The 10,744-nt window shown below is 42.0% G+C and overlaps 1 pseudogene; it reads left to right on the plus strand.

Annotated features, from left to right (window-relative positions):
• Window positions 1–1,503: 1,503 nt before the first annotated feature.
• On the plus strand, window positions 1,504–7,324 carry LOC132394800 (elongation factor 1-alpha 1-like; annotated as a pseudogene).
• Window positions 7,325–10,744: the final 3,420 nt, after the last annotated feature.

A 10,744-nucleotide genomic window follows, 5' to 3' on the forward strand; every position in this document is an offset into this window, starting at 1 on the left:
CGGTAACACTATCATTTCATAGCATTAATACAGCCAGTTAATAATGATGTCATAGGAGCCCATTTAGATATTACTTGCTGCGTATTCTCAATTAATGGAAGAATGCTATATTTATACAGGTCATTAACATTTACTTATCTCGGTAATTTTAACAACGCAAGGAGTGTTGTGAACAAAGTGGATGACATTAGAGCGTGGATCAGTACTTGGAGATATGATGTTGTGGCCATTACAGAGACTCGAATGGTTCAGGGACAGGAATGGTTCCTTCTAGTGCCGTATTTTAGATATTTCAGAAAGGACAGGGAGGAAGGCAAAAGAGGAGGGGGCTTGGCACTGTTGTTCAGAGATAGTGTCACGGCTCCAGAAAAGGTGGACGCAATTGAGGGATTGTCTACGGAGTCCCTGTGGATGTAGGTTAGTAACAGGAAGGGGTCAATAACTTTACTGGGTGTTTTTTTATAGGCCACCCAATAGTAACAGGGAGATCGAGGAGCAGATAGGCAAACAGATCTTGGAAAGGTGTAATAATACGGTTGTCGTAATGGGAGATTTTAATTTCCCGGATATCGATTGGCAGCTCCCTAGAGCAAGGGGATTAGATGGGGTAGAGTTTGCTAGGTGTGTTCAGGAGGATTCTTGACATAATATATACGTTTGTAGATACGCCTACAATAGTAAGGCTGTACTTGATTTTGTATTGGGAAATGAACCTGGTCAAGTATCAGATCTCCAGTGGGAGACCATTTTGAAGATATTGATCATAATAGTATCTCCTTTACAATAGCATTGGAGAGAAACAGGATCAGACCAGTTAGAAAAGCGCTTAAGTGAAGGGGAATTAACAGGCTATCAGGCAGGAAATTGAAAGATTAAATTGGAAACAGATGTTCTGAGGGAAAAGTACGGAAGAAATGTGGAAAATGTTTACGGGATACTTGTGTGGAATTCTACATCGGTTCGTTCCAATGAGACAGGGAGTTATGGTAGTGTACCGGAATCGTGCTGTACAAAGGCTAAATAATAAACCTAGTCAATAAGAAAAGAAACGCTTCCAAAAGGTTCAGCGAGTAAGTTAATGTTGGGATGGGAGAGGTTCCAGAGTATTGAAATGTTGCGGTTGTCGTTCCTTTATTCAAGGAAGGGAGTAGAGATAGCCCAGGAAATTATAGACCAGTGAGACTTACTTCAGTGGTTGATAAGTTGATAGAGAAGGTCCTGAAGGACAGGATTTATGAACATTTGGAGAAATATAATATTATTAGGAATACTCAGCATGGCTTTGTCAAGGGCAGGTCGTGCCTTGAGAGCCTGATTGAATTTCTTGAGGATGTGACGAAACAGATTGATGAAGGAAAAGCAGCAGTTGTAGTGTATATCGATTTTTTATAAGATAGCCCACGCAAGGTTTATTGAGAAAGTAAGGAGGCGGGGGATCAAAAAGGACATTGCTTTGTGCATCCAGAACTGGCTTACCCACAGAAGGCTGTGTTTCAGACGGGTCATATTCTGCACAGAGGTAGGTCACCAGTGGAGTGCCTCAGGTATTTGTTCTGGGACCCTTACTCTTCGTGATTTTTATAAATTATCTGGATGAGGAAGTGGAGGGATGGTTTAGTAAGTTTGCTGATGGCACAAAGTTTGGGTGTGCTGTGGATAGTGTGGAGAGCTGTCAGAGGTTACAGCGGGACATTGATAGGATGCAAAACTGGGCTGAGAAGTGGCAGATCGATTTCAACCCGGAGAAGTGTAAATTCTTCATTTTGGTAGGTCAAGTATGATGGCAGAATATAGTATTAATGGTAAAACACTTGGCAGTGTGGAGGATCAGAGGGATCTTGGGGTCCGAGTCCATAGGAGGATCAAAGCAGCTGCGGAGCATGACTAGGAGCCGAGAGGTAATGTTGCAGCTATGTAGGACCCTGGTCAGACCCCACTTGGAATTCTGTGCTCAGTTCTGGTCGCCGCACTACAGGAAGGATGTGGAAGCCATAGAAAGTGTGCAGAGGAGATTTGCAAGGATATTGCTTGGATTGGGGAGCATGCCTTATGAGAATAGGTTGAGTGAACTCGGCCTTTTCTCCTTGGAGCGACGGAGGATGAGAGGTGACTTGATAGAGGTGTATAAGATTATTAGAGGCATTAATCGTGTGAATTGTCAGAGGTTTTTTTTCAAAATACTGAAATCGTTGCCACAAGATGTCACAGGTTTAAAGTGCTGGGGTGTAGGTACAGAGGATATGTCAGGATATGTGGAGGCGGATATGATAGGGTCTTTTAATATTCTTTTGGATAGGTACATGGAGCTTAGATAAATAGAGGGCTATAGGTAAGCCTAGTAATTTCAAAAGCAGAGACAGGTTCGGCACAACTTTGTGGGCCGAAGGGCCTGTACTTGGTTTTTTATGTGTTGGTTTTCTATGTGTTTATGTTTCTAAAACAATCGAGAAAATTGAGCAGGATGCTGCTGAGGTGGGTAAATGAGCCTTCAAGTATGCCTGGATTTTAGATAAACTGAAGGCTGAACGTGAGTGTGGTAATACCATTGACATCTCTCTTTGGAAGTTTGAAACTTCAAAGTACTACATAACCATCATTGATGCCCCAGGACACAGAGACTTCATCAAGAACATGAATACTGGAACCTCACAGCCTTACTGTGCTGTGATGATAGTTACATCTGCGTGGGCGAGGATGGTATCGAAAAGAATGGACAGACAGTGGAAGACGCTCTGCTTGCCTACACCTTGGGTGTCAAGCAGCTCATGTTTGGTATCAACAAAATGGACTCCACTGAAACCGCATACAATGAGGCAAGATACAATGAAATCACGAAGAAATTCAGCACACCCATCAAGAAGATTGGCTCGAACCCAGCAACTACAGCATTTTTCGCATCTCTTGTTGGAATGGCAACAACATGCTAGAACAAAGTCAGATTATGGGCTGGTTCAAAGGTTGGTCAATTACCAGGAAAAATAAAAACCTCTCTGGTATCACATTGGTTGAAGCCCTCTACAGCGTTCAGCCTCCAGAACACACAATAAAAAACCGTCAGTCTCTTCTTGGCAGCTCCTGGTGTAAGACCATTGTTTGCTCTTCTCTGTCCTTTACAACCTACATTCCACTGTTGCTTTTGTTTAAACTTTAAGGATTCATTACCTTTACTGAAGGATTTACGATTTAATTATGATGGCTGGAACCCGAACAGGAAATTAATTAAGACGTGGCAAAATTGTTTCTGAAACTGAACAAACCGAATTTACAAGGAAGCAAGAAGAAACCTATACTCCTGAAAGGATGTTCTTATTGACGCAAGTTACGAAAACCACAATTGGAATGGTGGATTCTAAAATTGATAAACTGACGAATGCTAATGAAAAGCTTGAAGAAACTGTATCTGCCATCCAAGAATATTTGAGGAATCTGGAATCTCAATATCAAACGCTTAAACAGGAGACAATGCATCAACTGATTAAAGAGAATGAATTAAAGTTCTCTGCCATGGAACATAAAATTACTGAGGTTTCATTGGAATTATAAAGAAGTAAGAAAAAAACCATCGATCTCGAAAATTGAAGCTGAAGGATGAATTTACGTTTGGTGGGTTTGCCTGAAAATATGGAAACCGGTGAGCCATTAAAGTTTTTTACGAATATGTTATACTCACTTTTTAGTGAGATACTTGAAACCTGTCCGTTAATAGACAGGGCTCACTGAATCCCCCGCAACGAGCCATTGGTTGAGATGAAACAACGAGCGGTGATTCTGTGTTTACATTATTTTGCTACTAAAGAAGCAATTCTTCGAGATGCCAGGAAGCGAGGGAATTTAACGTACAACGATGTGGAGTTTCGTATAGTTGAAGATTTTGCCCCTGAAGTTTATGCAGAAAGAATTAAATATTGCGAAATGATGGTAGAATTGTCTAAGAAAACTGATGTCCATCTTTGAGCTTTCCTGCCCGGTTGATGATTTTTCCGCTTAACGCTTGTCCTAGAAGTATTGATTCTCCTGAGGAGGCTGGGAAGTTTCTCAACGAGTTTAAGTCGGTCGCGTAAGCAAGTCCTGCATTGCCATTCTGCAAGCAACTCCAGCCTTTAATCCTTAGCTGATAATCGTGTGCAGTTGAGTCGTTTAAAGTTTAATCTCTGTTCTATGTCTGTGTAGCCATTGCTTTGATTCTTGCATTTTTTTCTTTTTTTCAGATTTGTATGACATATTGTTTGCTTGAATCTATTTTTTTTCTGAAAATATGTTGTTTTTGCCAAATTAATTTGAGATGGCCGCTGTTAATTACGTGCTAACTTCTACTTTACATAAGACTGAATGAAAGTTCAATTTACGTTTTTTGTTGGTCCAGACTTCGTCTGGCGGTTTTTATTTCCCCTTTTGCTTTCTTTGAGGATCTGTAAGAGTTTAATATCAGTTGTATCATATTACTTGGTTAGATTTTTCTTTTTTGAATATATGATCAAGTTTGATTAAACGAATTTAAGATGGCCGCTCTTAACTACGTTTTAACCTCTGTTAGACAGAATATTATAATATTTGGAATTTTTCGATTTTTTTCTACGCATTCGATGTTGTGTTTTGAGTCAGTGGTGCTAGTATATAACTCTGTTTTTTTAAAAAAGAGTCTGCCTATTAGAAACAAAGTGTTTGGGTGTGTAGTTAGCATGCTATCCGCCAATCGCATGTTTTTTCTGGCTTTGGGGGGAGGGTGTGGGTCTATTGGTTTAGGGTTTTTCGATTGGGCAGTCCTGAGAGGTTTTCTTGTCAATCATGTTGTTTTTTATGTTCATTCTGATCGGATCCATTGTGTTCTTCCCTGCGGGTTTGGTTTATGTTGGTGCACTAATTCATTTTATAAATCCATAAATTAAAGACTCAGTATGGATGTTAATAACATTAATATAACGTTTCAAGCCAATATTATTTTTGGTCAAGAGACCCACATCCGTAGGAAAGATGTAAATCGTTTTTTTTAAATTTTGGAAGGATTCTCAGTATCACTTTTTGTCAATTTCAAAAATAGAGGTGTGTGTATTTTTATGCATTTTAAAGTCTCTTTTGTACATTTTAATACTGTTCATGATTCAATAGGAGGATACTTAATTGTTACTAGTTTGTTAAGGTGTCAAAAGGTTGCTTTGGTGTGTTTGTTTACATACCTAATGTAGATACTCCTGAATTTTATAAGAGGTTATTTTCTGCACCACCGAAGTTAACTGAATATAAGTTGATAATGGGCGGTGACTTTAACTGCTGTCTCAATCCCTCGATTGTTGGGTCATCAACCAATTCCATTCCAAATATGGCTGCATCCTGCATTAACTCCTTTTTACTAGAATACTGTGTGTTAGATATTTGGGGATCCCACCATCCTAAAGATAAAGATTTTTCTGTTTTTTCACATGTACATCATAAATATTCAAGATTTGATTATTTCTTGTTAGATACGCGATTTGTCTCCGTTGTTGCTGATTGTGCGTACGACGATATTGCGCTGTTGGGTCATGCGCCCATGAGACTTACACTGAAGCTTTCTGATAACTCACGGAATGCAGCTCAATGGAGATTTAATGTTGCATTGCTCGATGATTCAGCATTTCTAAGTTTTATAAAAGAGCAAATCTCTTTATTTTTTGAATTAAATATAACTGAGGAGATGTCAGTTGGGATACATTGAAAGCTTTTCTTAGCGGACATATAATTTCACATTCAGCAGGTGTAAGAAAGAAAACCATATCGGAGCTTTTAGTGATTACTATCAGGATACCCTTAGGGTTAACCTTAATTAACCCTTACGTTTGAGTCGGTGGTGAAGGCGAATGCAATGTTGGTATACGTTTCTAGAGGAATAGAATATAAGAACAGGGATGTGATGTTGAGGCTCTGTCAGGCACTAATATGACCTCACTTGGAATACTGTGTTGCAGTTTTGGGCTCCTTATTTAAGAAAGGATGTGCTGACGTTGGAGAGCTTTCAGAGAAGATTTTCTAGAATGATTCTGGGAATAAGAGGGTTAACATTTGGGGAACGTTTGACCGTTCTTGGACTGCACTCCTTGGAGTTTAGAAGAATGAGGGGAAACATCATAGAAACGAATTTTAAAAGGCATGGATAGAGTTGATGTGGCAAAGTTGTTTCCCATGGTGGGGGAGTCTAGGACGAGAGGGCATGACTTGAGAATTGAAGGGCACCAATTCAGAACAGAGATGCGAAGAAATTTTTTTTAGCCGAAGGGTGGTGAATCTGTGGAATTTGTTGACACGGGCGGCAATGGAGGCCAAGTCGATGTGTGTATTTAAGGCAGAGATTGATAGGTATCTGAGTAGCCAGGACATCAAAGGTTATGGTGAGAAGTGGGGGGGGGGGGGGGGAATGGGACTAAATGGGAGAATAGATCAGTTCATGATAAAATGGCGGAGCAGACTCGATGGGCCGAATGGCTGATTTCTACTCCTTTGTCTTATGATCTTCGTGCTGTCTTTCACCTAAAGCGATCAGTTCCCCCACCTGAACATTACCTGTTGCATTCACTATGAGCTGTCCAATGAGCTTCCTGCATATGTGCCTCCGAGACCCATCTATAAAGATGTCCTCTGCTTCCACTTCTGGAGGTGTTCCCTGCACTCAGATATCTTCTGCCTGCTCAATTTCCATTCGGCACTCGTGTGGCCCCACGACCCTCTGTCAGGATGGTGCTCGTGGGATACATTCCAGTGTCCCTAACTATCGTTACTGTTGTGTGAACAGCCATCAGCGTAGCTACGCAGTGCTTTGTTGGTTGAACGTCTTCGCTCCGTCATTATTCAGACAGACCCAGGAATGCACTGGAAGCTGAAACCCGCTGATCGATATTTGCGTTGCGCTTCTTTCTTTTATTTCCCTTTTTTCTTCCTACACACGTAATATAAATAGCCTGTCCCGTAGTTCAGTAATCGATATCTATACCCCTGCGTCAACTAACATACTGTTTCATTAGCTTCTTAACAATGCTGTGTGTACATCCGCGGGTCAGCAGCACAGCTTGTGTGGGCCGTGTCCACAGCCGTCTGACCCAGAACCCGCATTCACCAGCTTTACAATCTGATGGACAGTCGGATGGTCAGACCGGCTGCGGACGGGTGAGAGATTGCGTGTTTGCTGTGACGTTCACTTGTCTTTCTTTCCTCTTTTTCAGCTGCTGTCTCAAACAATGTTCCGACCAAGCTTTACCTTCTCACGTCTATTCCAGCAGTACCTTGCTTCGTTCCCTTGTTGCCAGCAAACAACAACAAACCTTCTCTGACGTCACAGCTACTGCATCCATTATAGCCACTTTACCTCTTTCCTTGCACTTTCTTTGATCTATCTCGCTGGTCCACGAAATTATCACAGAGTGGGTCAACCGGACCACTATCCCTAAATCTAAAATTTCCTGGTGGGCTGAGCTCAAGCCTTCCCACATCATTTGCAGGAAGTCTGGGTTAGTGATCCCCGAATTTTCCAACTCTGAATACTCCTCATACGCTCGATATTTGTGTTCTGCATAATTTATGCTTGTGTCATCAGCTCCTTGAATCACTGCCGTTATTGGTCCCCAGTTAGTCTCATCATCCCTCAGTCGCTTCTTCACCTCCCCTTGGAAGAGCGATATCTTTTTTTTATTGCTGAAGTTCCCGGTAGTTACCCATGTACTACCATCCCACATAATCCTCTGGCACTTCGCTTTTATCAACGCGTGTATATCTTTAGGATTCATTTGATGAATTTCAACCATTTCCTCGAGCATGCCAGTTCAAGTGAATGCAACTCTTGACAAAATGCACGTAGTGAAGTGCTTATGAATGCAATCTGAGTTAAGGGCTGACTCGGATAATCAGGATTCCCTACCCGGCATTGCCTGACCTGATTAGCTGCCATTCTGAGAGATATATCTGTGTAAAACGTCTCCTTGAAATATCGCCGCAATAATTCTCTCAGTACGTAAAAATATAAATGGCGGGTACCAATTAAACAGCACAGACGTTAAGCAGCAGATCTTTACTCTGATTCTGCTGCGGTTGAGCGCCGAATATCATGCAGATTGCTGTATTCATTTACACCACACTCGCAAAATAAGTGAATGCAAAATGCACCCCCCTCCCCACCCTGGAACGAGTATACACGCGCGCAACATGCCACCGAAACCTTTACTGCCAGATTACTCACCAGATTAACACACAAACTGTCGGTTCTTACATAAGCACACATGCACGCAAGCACTCAACTTTTCTTAAGGACCGTTTCAGTTCTTCCTACTCGTGTTCCCCTGTACAACGGACCGAACAGATCTATGTGTGAGTGCTAATTTTGAAAATACTCACTTACCTAGACTGCTAAGATCGCTGGCTACACGACGGGTTGCACTAAAGTATCCCACGTCTGAAACCAAATGTTATTGCTTGAGCAAAGTCACTGGAAAAAGTACAGGCATGTGTAAAACCACCCCTTTACTCATTAAAACAAGTTATAGCAGGAACCATATTAACGCCCTTTCGGTTGAATGGTCTCGCTGGTCAAACGCTGGGGGCGACATTTTATTTGCTAGTCATCAAAGTGCAAAGCAGGAAAAATTCTGACCAATTAACGGCTCTTGCTAAACAACATTTAATCGATCGGGTGCTCCTAATACGTCTAAGCTCAAAGCACTCTGGCCCCATGCGCAAGCCCTAAGAGTTTATTGCAGCTTTTGCTTGAAACAGACTGGCCATTCTCCTCCGACTTCTCTTATTACCATCGGGTTTTCGCCCTCAGAACGACAGCTCACTGGACTGGAATCATTATTTTTCCATTGATTTCCGTACCATTCTCTGTAAACTCTAGAAATTGCTGTGCGTGAATAGCCCAGCTGCTCAGCAGTTTCCGACAAATTCAAACCATCCCGCCTGGCATCAGCAGTCACTCCACGGTCAAAAATATTTCGATCACATTTCTTCCGCATGCTGATGTCTGTTTTAATAAAGAAATGAACATCTTGACAATGTATGCATACTTTTATACATTGAGTTTCTGCCAATCATTTGCTGATTAGATATTTTCACAGTTTGTTTTCTTTTGCACGCTGTTTGGCCTGTCTATTAGTACGGTCTTTTATTCGTTCTATCATGGTTAACAGACGTATTGAGTGTGACTGCAAGAAAATGAATCTCTAGTTCGAAAATGGTGACATATATGTATTTTAAAATAACGTTAGTTTGAACTTTGGACGTAAAGGCATAGTTACTGTAACACGTATCTGAACGACGATATTAAAGTTACCATTTCACAACCATATCTACTGGGGAGGTCTTGCACCTGCACGGGAATTCCATCATATTGACAAAGCTTCAAGGAGGAAAGGCGACACGTTTCCAAGTCAGGATCGTGAGTGACTTGGAAGAGGATTTCAATGTGCTGGTGCTCCCAGTGATCTGCTGCTCTCGTCCTTCTAAGTGGTAGTGTTCCTGGATCTGGAAGGTGCTGTCATAGAAATCTTGGTGTGGTCTTGTAGTATAGCTGGTAGATAGTATACACTACTGCAACTGTTCGTCTTTGATAGAAAGACTGGATGCTTGTGGAAACGGTACCAATCAAGTGGGCTGCCTTGCACTGGATGACGTCAAGCTTCTTGGGTGTGATTAGAGCTGGACTCCTCCAGGTGACTGGCGAGAATTCTCTTATCCTTCATACCTGGGCCTTTTGGATAGTAAACAGGCTTTGGGGAGTCAGGAGATGAGTTCCACTGTCACATACCCCGTAACTGGGTTTACAGACCCGCAGAAATAGAAGAAGCCGTTGGAGTCTGGTGGTACCAAACTAAAGGTGTTTATTAGTAAACTACACAATACAGTATCAAAAATGCCAATATACATATAAAACAGGCTAGCAATAATAAACATTGAAGTGTAGGAATAATAATCAACAATAATAAACAAGCTCTATCAATGTCTAGGGATAAATGAATTGTCATAAGAGTTCAGTTCAGTTCATCTGTGCTGAAGTAGTTGCGGTTGTTGTATTGTAAGTTGTTTGGGGGGGGGAGAGAGAGAGAGAGAGAGAGAGAGAGAGAGAGAGAGAGAGAGAGAGAGAGAGAGAGAGAGAGAGAGAGAGAGAGAGAGAGAGAGAGAGAGGGAGAGAGGGAGAGAGCGCGAGCAAGAGATTGAGCAGCTGCAGCCAGCAAACCTTCTGTTGTTTTCTGATTCCGTTGTACCGTTGTGAACACTTGGGTGTGACCCTCCGTTCTCGGTTAGATCGTTCTTCTGTGGTGGCTCGAGTCTGGCATGATTGGACTCACACACAAGTCCCCACCGGCCCTGCCGTCGCTCTGTGAGCTTTTTTGACTGATCTCCTGATTGGGTCCTCGAAGCCCCCACCTTCCTGTGCTTGAACAACACTCGGTCAGTGTCCACTGGTGTGTCTGAGGGATGTCTCCCGACACCTGTCTTTTATCCCCACTGACGGGGTATCAGCCATCCAGATACTCAAAATGACCATGTCCATCAATTCAGGCCACTCCTGCTGTCTGCTTAGGAATGTTAACGAGCAAGGTCACATCCTTACAGTGAAAAGCAAACAATCCAGGAAAAAAACATAATACATAAATCAAATGTCTCTCTCTCTTATCTGTGGCAGATGTCCCTGCCTCTGTGCTTCATCTCTCTCTCTCTCTCTCTGTAGCAGCATAGCAACAGCAATTGTTCATAATTCTCATGGGGGTGGGGAAATGGTTAACTC

Source organism: Hypanus sabinus, chromosome 5 (genome assembly GCF_030144855.1).
Source record: "Hypanus sabinus isolate sHypSab1 chromosome 5, sHypSab1.hap1, whole genome shotgun sequence".
Lineage (NCBI taxonomy): Eukaryota > Metazoa > Chordata > Chondrichthyes > Myliobatiformes > Dasyatidae > Hypanus > Hypanus sabinus.